The 9,955-nt window shown below is 39.8% G+C and overlaps 1 pseudogene; it reads left to right on the top strand.

Annotated features, from left to right (window-relative positions):
- Nucleotides 1-822: 822 nt before the first annotated feature.
- Nucleotides 823-3,999, top strand: LOC113306632 (annotated as a pseudogene).
- The last annotated feature ends 5,956 nt before the right edge of the window (nt 4,000-9,955 follow it).

Here is a 9,955-nt window from a genome sequence, read left to right as displayed (position 1 = left end):
TCGGCAAGTATGGGCCCATCCAGCGTGTGGCGGGTTTAAGGCGACCTGATTGGTCGAAGGAAAATAGGGTCGGTTGGGCAACATGGGGCGTTCCTAAAGCATGGCCACACCTCCCTTTGCCGATGCTCCTATTTCGCGGCTCTTTTCTGATTTTGGTAGGATTTTGCACCTACTAATCCATGGAGGATTAATTGCTTAGTTCGCCTAAGCTTAATTTCGATTAACATGGTCTAATATATCGCGCAAGGCGCAAAATCCTAATTTTTGCAAATTAGTCAGGGTAATATTCGAATCTTGTGAATTATCACAAATTGATTGAATTATATGTGTTGACACATAGTTCTTTAAGTTTATTTCTAGAGAGCAGTAGCTTTCTGATTAAGTACTTTATGCAAGGATCTTAACCTTGATACTTGGAAATTCGTGTTACTCTGCTGCGAGTGAATACAAATTGTTATGCCATATCAATATTAAGGGTTCGGTCGAGGAACATAGCACAGAAATCATTCAAAGAAACTTATAATAAACGAAAGCCAAGGTGCCGAAATTTACAGAATATCTGGGATTGTTGTTACATGCACCAGTTTTGGATAAATTTCATATGAAAATATGAATTGCTCAATAAATGCGCCAGTGAAGAGGTTGAATCACTCATCACTTTTACATGGCTCCGTTTCTTTGTAGAGTGACGGCATATTAAATGCAAGGTTTTACAATTTTAAGTCTGAACCAAAACCACCACCACCACTACCTTAAGCAGCAACAACGAAAGCTGACGACGCGTGAAGCCTGTGGACATCTCAGATTTCGGGCTGATGACGCCCGAAATCTCCAGTCGTGCTTTATGTTGACCTGGATGTAAATAAAGCCCAAACCATAGAGTTAACAAATCCCGTTCATTTCTTGTGTTCTCTACCTCTCTAACTCTACCGGCAAAGTCTCTTAGCGTAAGTATCTCTCCGCCTCTCCCATTTCCTTTCTTGTGTTTATTTTGGCTACAAATCGATCCTTAAACCCTAGGTTTCCATTAAGAAAAAAAACTTGTATTCTCTTAACCTCTTCAAAACCCTAATTCTTAAACCCCAATCTGAACTTCATTTGTGTCTATGTGACAGGGGGATACCAAGAATTCGCAGCTTACAAAGATGGCTTCTTGTTTCCGATCCAAATTGTCAACTGGTATGCCTCTCTCTTTCTTGATTCATGACCCAATAAGTTGTAAGACTGGAAATTTTGTTACGAGTCTACCTCGACCACGATGGAAAACCTAATTTTGGTTTTGATGTGCTCTACCATCCCAGCTTCTGTATGTAATATGTTGATTTTCCTGATTAAGAATATATCATAAAGTTTCTTTCTGGTAAAATTGTTGGGTTTAATTTGCATTTGGCAGAAATCATGTCTTTTCCGGCACTTTCTTTGCATGTTAGAATGTGTTATGGATTGATTACATTTCTACCTAATTGAATAACGCAGTGGGACGTTCGTTGTTGGGGAGTCTTGGCAACAACTCTGGTTTATTCAGAATCAAATGAGATGATGGAAATGATGACTTGCAAACATGTTTTAACTCAGGTTAGTATGTTTCTTTCCATCTGGTTACCGTTGACACACTCACATGTATGTAGTAGAAACAGATCATTTGATCTGCTTAGAGATAACAAGCTTGATTTCTAGTAGTTTTTGACAAATAAAATTTATGAGCAAACTGGTATTTCTTTTTGATTGGTGGTTATTTGTGTGATATTCTACCAAAACCAGTTGATAGTGATTAGGACATATGTATAATGCCTGTTCCAAATGTGTATATATTGTGCCATTGTTTGCGGCGGCTTCTTCATCTACCAATAAAGTGGATCAGGTTTGCAGTGTCTCGACTGAGCTGTGCTCACCGATTGTGTCTAAGATTTTCCTCTAATTTTTTTTGTTCCGATAAGTTGAATATGTTTACAATTTTGATCTTATCTGAAGAATTTCAGCAAACACATAGAATGTAATTGGCATACGTCATGGCAGAAGGGAATTTCTTACGTTTTACCAGAAAACTAATCTGCTGCTTGTACATAGCTGTACTGTTTAAGCTGTTAGATTTGTGTACTTGTTCTGACCATCTTTCGGCTGAATTAATGAACGTAAGTGAGGTGATACCATATCTCACCATGTCAAGCTATTATCCAATTCATACCTATACCATTCAGTGTCACTTTATGTCACCACTTAGGTGTCACATTTCGAAGTTACTGCATCTTTAGTTCAAACTCGTGACATCCATCTTAAGAGACTCGTTTTGTCTTTATAAGTTGGTGATATTTATTCTCTGTTGAGTGTCCGCAATTTCTTATAATTCTGAATATTCCAAAGTCCTATATAAGTAGAAGAAACCTGCAGCATGCTAGGTTAACAGTAACGTGGTTCTTCTTCAACGAATATGTCGGATATCGTTTTTTATGAGGTACGAGTATGTACTTCATTGCAATACTGTTCTCTGGTAAGAAGATAATTCATTTGATTGGAAAGGATATAGTTAAAGTTTATGGCTACAATAGATCTACTGTGGGTTACATATAGAATGTTCATAGTTAATATATTTTTGAACATAGGTACATAGAAAAACTTGTTTACATGATTAATTTTCCTATGAGTACTTGTAGAAAATTCGTTTGTATCAATTGACATATATAAATAGAAGTCATGGTTGTTTTAGGACTTCATTTAGATTTTTGTAGTTGGGGTTCGTGCAGGGATAAAACGTTAGTATTGTATGTGTTTGGTTGTAAGTAGTTATTCATTTTGATTCCCACATTCCCCTGGGGCAGTCAGCTTTATAGTTTGAGCTCTTTCACTTTTGTGGAAAAGAATACTACAGTTATGTTATATCTAGTTGGCATAATTCAGCTGTGCCTAGTAGTTTTCAAAGGCATGTATACTAGTTGTAATAGGGCCCTGAATATGGAAATCTGTCTCAGCTCAGGGGACCCTTCTTGGTGTGCAAGCATGTGATTCTGATGAAGACTCAACAGTACCAAACAACACCTCTGTAACATGAGAAAAGACACCGTTGGAAGTGTAGTGTTGTTTTATCATAGCTAAGTGTACTATTTACAACCGTAATCTTTCTTAATTGCATTTCTATTTGCAGGAAATCTTTCCACAAACATAAACTTGTGATCCTGTTGTACATATCCAACGTATGTAATTACAGGCACATGTTTGGTTAACTCTTACTTATCCTAGTAAGTAAGAGCAAAGGGTGGACTAGATTAATTGTACAATTTCTCTCTCCCCCCCCCCCCCCCCCCCCCCCCCCCCCCCCCCCCCCCCCCCCCCCCCCCCCCCGATTTTTCTAGAGCTAATTGTCGATCTCATTTCCAATATCTGTTACAAATTTGCAGCAGCAAAGAACGTTCATACAAATGGGGACCAAACTTAAAGTTGTTGATAACTCAGGTGCAAAACTTGTGGCGTGCATTGAAGCCGTGAAAGGAAAGAAGGGAGCAAGGTTAGGAGACACAATTGTCGCATCAGTGAAAGAAGCTCAACCTCGTGGCAAAGTGAAGAAAGGAGACGTCGTCCATGGTGTTGTTGTGCGTGCAGCCATGCAACGAGGCCGTTGTGATGGGAGTGAGATAAGGTTCGATGATAATGCAGTAGTCCTTGTCAACAAGGAGGGTGAGCCAATCGGAACTAGAGTTTTTGGACCAGTACCACATGAGTTGAGGAAGAAAAAGCATGTAAAAATTCTTACTTTGGCAGAACATATTGCCTAAGCTAAGAGTTTTTGGACCAGTACCACATGAGTTGAGGAAGAAAAAGCATGTGAAAATTCTTACTTTGGCAGAACATATTGCCTAAGCTAAGAAGTTTTTCCTAGGTCAGGATGATGATGTTGCTCTTGTTGAAGAAATACACGTCTATTATGAAGCATACGACTCTTTTAAGTCAGACTTTTGTTTGATGCCAAGAATTGGATTAAATAACAGTTTTCTCTGTTGTCAGTTATACATGATTCAATTAAAGCTACTATATCTCTGTTTCAGGAAAAGTGATACTTCCACTTTTGCCTAGGCCAATTGGAAAAATGAAAGTATTACTTTTTCTGAAACAGAGGGAGTCATTTATGTGTCCTTTATGAATTATTGGTACTGTAATCACTTGGGTTTTCCCAGATCCATATAGGAAGTCAAAGTTAGTGTGCCAGCTGAATCAAAGTGCTTACCGAACTTGGTTTGTCATCATCAACTAGTCCAAGCTACTTTCCCCAGGGAATCTTGATAGTATATTAGTTGCCAGAAATATCTTTAGTGCTGTAATCCATGGGTTTCCATTGATGATTTGATATCAGTTACCTCCTAACTTGTCAATTGTCACATTCTTAATTCTTACCAAGGTTTGCTAAGAAATGCCCGAAGACATTCTTGCTTCTGCCTTGAGTGAAAACTTAATTAAAAAGTTGATCTCCTTTGCTTCCCAAGAGATCGATCTTGTTTGGGGTGTTAAAGGTGAGCTAACCAAACTCCATCAAACTTTAATCAATATTCAAGCTGTACTAACTGATGCAGAGAAGAAACAACTCAGACGACGAGGCTGTAAATATTTGGTTAAGAAATCTAAAAGACATAGCTTATGATGCTGAAGACATTTTGAATGACTTCCAATATGAAACTCTACGACGTAAACTTGAAATTCAAGGCCGCACTCGAAACAAGGTACGGAATTTCTTCTCTTTCGAATCCAGTTGCATTTCGTTTCAAGATGGCGCATAAAATTGTGGAAATTAATCAGATTCTTGATAAAATTTCAATAAGTAGAGAAAAGAAAGAGACATACTCTCTTGTAGACGATTCAATAGTTGTTGGAAGGATATCTGATAAGTCAAAAATCTTGGAAGTTCTGACCAATAGTAATGTCTCCAGAGAAGAGAGTTATTCTGTTGTTCGGATTGTTGGCATTGGAGGGGTTGGTAAAACCACACTTGCTCAGTTGGTCTTCTGTGCTGAGTTAGTAACAAATCATTTCGATATAAAATCGTGGGTATGTGTGTCCCAACACTCTAATGAGAAGGAAGTTTTCAGTAATCTTTTTGAGTCAATGCTTGTAATATATCAAGCTTAGATGTTCTAGTGAATAGGCTCAAAGAGAGCCTTGCCAGGAAGAGATATTTTGTCGTTCTGGATGATGTATGGAATGATAATAACATAAACTGGGACGACTTCTTGAAAACTTTGTTATTCATCGGTGCTGAAGGAAGCAAAATTGTACTGACTACGCGAAGTGATGAAGTTGCTTCTATAATGGGTTCTATGTACACTCATCGGTTGGTAGGATTACACGAAGAAGAATGTTGGTCTATATTCGAGCGCACTGCATTTGGGCATGCAGGAGCTGTTAAGACTTCAAATCTGATCAAAATCTTGCTCAATGGTTGCTGTTAGTAGGATCCACAAAGAGGACATAAGTGGGCTTCGCCGTGTACGGCTGGTTTTCGATACTGAACTGCCAACAATTCCCGAAGCGATGCACAAGGCGAGAAAATTGCTTACATTTTTCTATTCTACTCGGATGTATAGAAAGCAAATTCCGGAGAATGTATCTGATCACGTGTTCATGAAATGGAGGTACTTGCATGTTTTGGACTTAAGTAACACTGATCAAAGAGTTACCACCTGCAACTGCAAAGCTGAAGCAATTGAGGTACCTTGATGTCTCCTACACTAAACTAAGAGTGCTGCCGAGTTCTTTCACTAGTCTTTACAATTTGCAAACTTTGAGATGCAAGTCATGTGAACAGCTTAAAGAGTTTCCTGGTGACATGAAAGATCTAATCAGTCTTCGGCATCTTATAAGCAAGGGGGGAAAACAATGTAGTCAAACTCCAAGAGAGGTTGGCAAGTTAGCTTCCCTTCAAAAATTATCAGCATTTTTCGTGGGAACAGATAATGGATTTGGTATTGAAGAGTTAAAAGGATTGAATTTCCTTGGCGGTAAACTGGAGATCCATAATCTGGAGAATGTAAGAGACGGAATATTTGCCAAGGAAGCAAATTTGAAGGATAAACCAAGCATTCGACGCTTGGAGATGCACTGGAATGATAAAATGCTCATAATGGTAGTCGCAGTGACTATGCAGTGTTGGAAGGTCTACAACCCCATCAAAATTTGAAGAGTTTGGGAATTCATAACTTTGTTGCTTTGAGATTCCCCTCATGGTTGACGAATGAGAATCATCTTCAAAATTTGGTTTCAGTTGTTTTGCGGGGTTGTAATGGATGCACGCAGTTCCCAACACTCGGGCAGCTTCCATTACTCGAGGTTCTTCAAGTACGAAAAATGAATGCTGTTACACAGATTGGTAGTGAGTTGAGTTCTACAACAGTTCTCTTGAGTCCATACGAATATGTAATTGCCCTGCTTTAACATCTGTACCAGATTTATGGGGTTTGGGTTCTCTTCGTAAGTTATGTATCATAGAATGTGAAAAGTTGAAGGCTATACCAAATGGTATACAATGTCTCACCAAAATGGAGGAGCTGTACATCGGTGGGTATTCGACAGAGTTAAGTATTCTTCCTTTTCCTGCATTCACAGAGGAAACCTGTCATACATGCCTCGTATCACTTCGTTCATTACAGATTCATGGTTGGTCTCAGCTCCGTTCTCTACCGGGCCAATTTCAGTACCTTACTTCATTACAAGAGCTCATATTGTACGATTTTCCTTCTCTGGTGTCTCTACCAGTACTACGCCTTCTTCGTTGTGACTTTTTACGAGAAAGATGTTTCAGTGAAGAATCACACAAGATAGCTCATATTCCAGAATTTCTGTGCGATAAGATCTGTAAATGAAATGTTATTCCTCACACAGACTTTCTTGCAAGGAGCAAATCAGGTCAGGCATGGCTAAAATGTCCGGGTCAGAAGCCGAGTCAGATTTCGTCCGTTAATTTCCCACACATACACAAAAACTTTGCTTCTTCCAGAAGGGTCAGAAGCCGAGTCAGATTTCGGTAGACGAGAGTTACTAACCTTATCAGTTATCACGCCTGGGGCGTCTTGGCAAAAATCTGCTGCACTGATTCATCCCTTGTCCAGCGGTCCTCCATGGAGAAGGAAAGGATTTTTTTTTCTATTTACGGGAGATGAGAAGGATATTCCTGGTATCTTCTTGTTCTGCCGTCCTGGAGACGAACAATGGCGTACCAAGGAAGTACCCGGAAATACCTGTCCTAAAGGCTTAGCCTGCATTGAAGGTAAAATATATGTTAGGTGTGTGCTTACTTGCTGGTACTCCGTGGAGTTTTGTGACGATGAATCCCTGTTTATGAAGCCGACGAATCTATTGGATGACCAGGCAAACCCATTTCCCTTTGTAGTAGGGACGATGCCTGCCCTCGAGAGGCACTACGTGCAATGTTGCAATGAAGTCTTCCAGGTTATTAAAGTTTACGAGTCAGGTTCTCGGATTATTGATATTGCATCAATGATGATAATGAAGATGAATTTCTGTTTGATGGATTGGGAAGAGGTTAAGGATTTAGGTGATTATGTCCTATTTTTGGGACGAGAAACCACGACATCTTGTTTAGCATCTGATTTAGGTCTTTCAAGAGGTTGTGTTTACTATACACAATCGGATGATGGGAATGTGTACAGATTTGATTCAGAGAAGGGAATTATCACCGTAACTTTGCCGTGTCCAAATCTACCTAGGCCATGGTTTTCACCAGAATGGTTGATGCTTCCTCCAGTTGATGACAGAAATATAAGAGATACTTCAAGTTGCAGAGAAGTGGAGGACATGAATAATGGCCAAAAGGAAAATAAAATGTCGAAAAGCAGGAGTGACGACGAAGAAGAAGATTTAGAAGAGATGGAAAAATTTCCGATTATTCTTAGCAAGGAAATGCTAGAGATGATTGAAGCTTATCTCCATCCTATGGATTATATGCGCCTTAGATCCACCAGTAAAGCTGCCCATTCGCTTATGCATAAACCGAACTGGCAATATGCTGATATTCGCCAGGACACATCTTTATATCCCTTACTGGTTTTCCTTACAAAATACGATGGAGTCTTTAACTTCGTAGACCCGATGAATATGATGAATGAGAAGTATCTCATGAACTTATCGGAATTTTCAGATTCTGATATCCATTACTCTAAGGGTGGTTGGTTGCTCATGTCTGATGGTGAGAGTATAGTGTTACTCAATCCTTTCGCAGGACGGAAAGTCTTCCTTCCAAACTTACCGACAGAAGGTGGAGATTATGTTAATTTTGGTTATGATTTCAAAGGCATCTCCTTCTCATCATCGCCGACTTCTCCAGACTGCATTGTTGTTTCCATCCAAGGATGGACCAACCACAGTGTCGTAATCCACTATACTAAACGGGGAGATGACCACTGGAGTCATGGTGTCTTTAACAATAGTGGATTACCTACTAATGAAAGAAAGTCTATGGGATTTAAGCCGCGTCGATTGGTCCCAGTTTTCTATGATGGAAGATTCTATTGCTTAGACTCGAAGGGAGCTTTAGCAACTTTCTATTTAGAAAATGGTGCGCATTGGAGAGTCTTGGAAAACCCGAACGACCTTGTAACACTATATATCAGTGTTTCTTGGTAGAGTGTAATAGGAATCTTTTGTCCCTCTTTGTAGGACATATGGGGAAGTGGGTACGTATTCTCTGCAATGACATGGGTTGAGGTCGAGAATTTAGGAAAACATATGTTGTTTATCAGCTATACTTATTGTGTTTCGGCAGTTGCTCCGGTTAGTCGTATGGCCAACAAAGTTAACTTCCCTCGATATAATAATGGCGAAGGGGTTTTGTATTATTCTCTTGATACCGTCCTGTATCACTGTTAAGTTTGGTAATTCCCTTGTGTTTCATTCATTCATCACGTTTCAATTTATACAAGACTCATCTTGGGTTCCAAGATACAAACCCTAAACCTACCGACTTGAGACCGATTACTTGGGTCTCAAGATTGCTACGTACGGAAACGGACTCTCTACATAGACTGTCCAAGTCAGTCCATCTAAATGGACTGTCCAAGGTGGTCTCAAAACATGGTCTCAAGACATATTCTTGATCCCAACACTACGTATCTCTTAATACCCCCCCTCAAGACGGAGCATGTAGGTCACAAATGCCCATCTTGGACAAAAGACCTTGAAATTGAGCTTTCCCTAATGATTTGGTGAAGATATCTGCCAATTGCACCGCCGTAGGAGTGTAAGAAGGGGATATAATCTTTTGTACTATAGCATCTCGAACAACATGACAGTCCACTTTTATATGTTTGGTTCGTTCATGAAAAACTGGATTCTGAGCGATGTATAATGCTGATTGACTATCACACAGGAGCTGCATTCCATGTGGATGACGAACCCCCAAATCACCAAGTAATTGTTTCAACCACTTCAACTCACATGTTGCTGCTGCCATGGATCGATATTCTGCTTCAGCTGAGCTACGCGAAACAGTTGGTTGCTTCTTTGTTTTCCAAGACACCGGGGAATGCCCAAGACGAACAAACCATCCTGTCAATGAACGTCTAGTCAAAGGGCAACTTGCCCAATCTGAGTCACACCACCCTTGTAAACTCAGGTTACTATCAGAGCGCAACAAAATGCCTTGCCCAGGATTCTTCTTCAAGTATCGAACCACTCGAAGTGCAGCCTCCCAATGTTCGATTCTCGGTTGTTGCATAAACTGAGACAGTGTATGCACCGAGTATGTAAGATCAGGTCTAGTCACGGCCAAATAAATCAGTCTACCAATTATTCGTCTATATTTTTCAACATCAACAAACAAATCTCCCTGCGCCAAATCCAGACGATGATTAGTCTCCATTGGAAACTCAGCAGGTCTAGCTCCTAATAAGCCCGTTTCCATGATAATATCCAATGCATATTTCCTCTGGCATATATAAATACCCTGTTTACTACGAGC

Source organism: Papaver somniferum, chromosome 8 (genome assembly GCF_003573695.1).
Source record: "Papaver somniferum cultivar HN1 chromosome 8, ASM357369v1, whole genome shotgun sequence".
Classification (NCBI taxonomy): Eukaryota; Viridiplantae; Streptophyta; class Magnoliopsida; order Ranunculales; family Papaveraceae; genus Papaver; species Papaver somniferum.
This window is presented reverse-complemented; position numbering and strand designations above follow the sequence as displayed.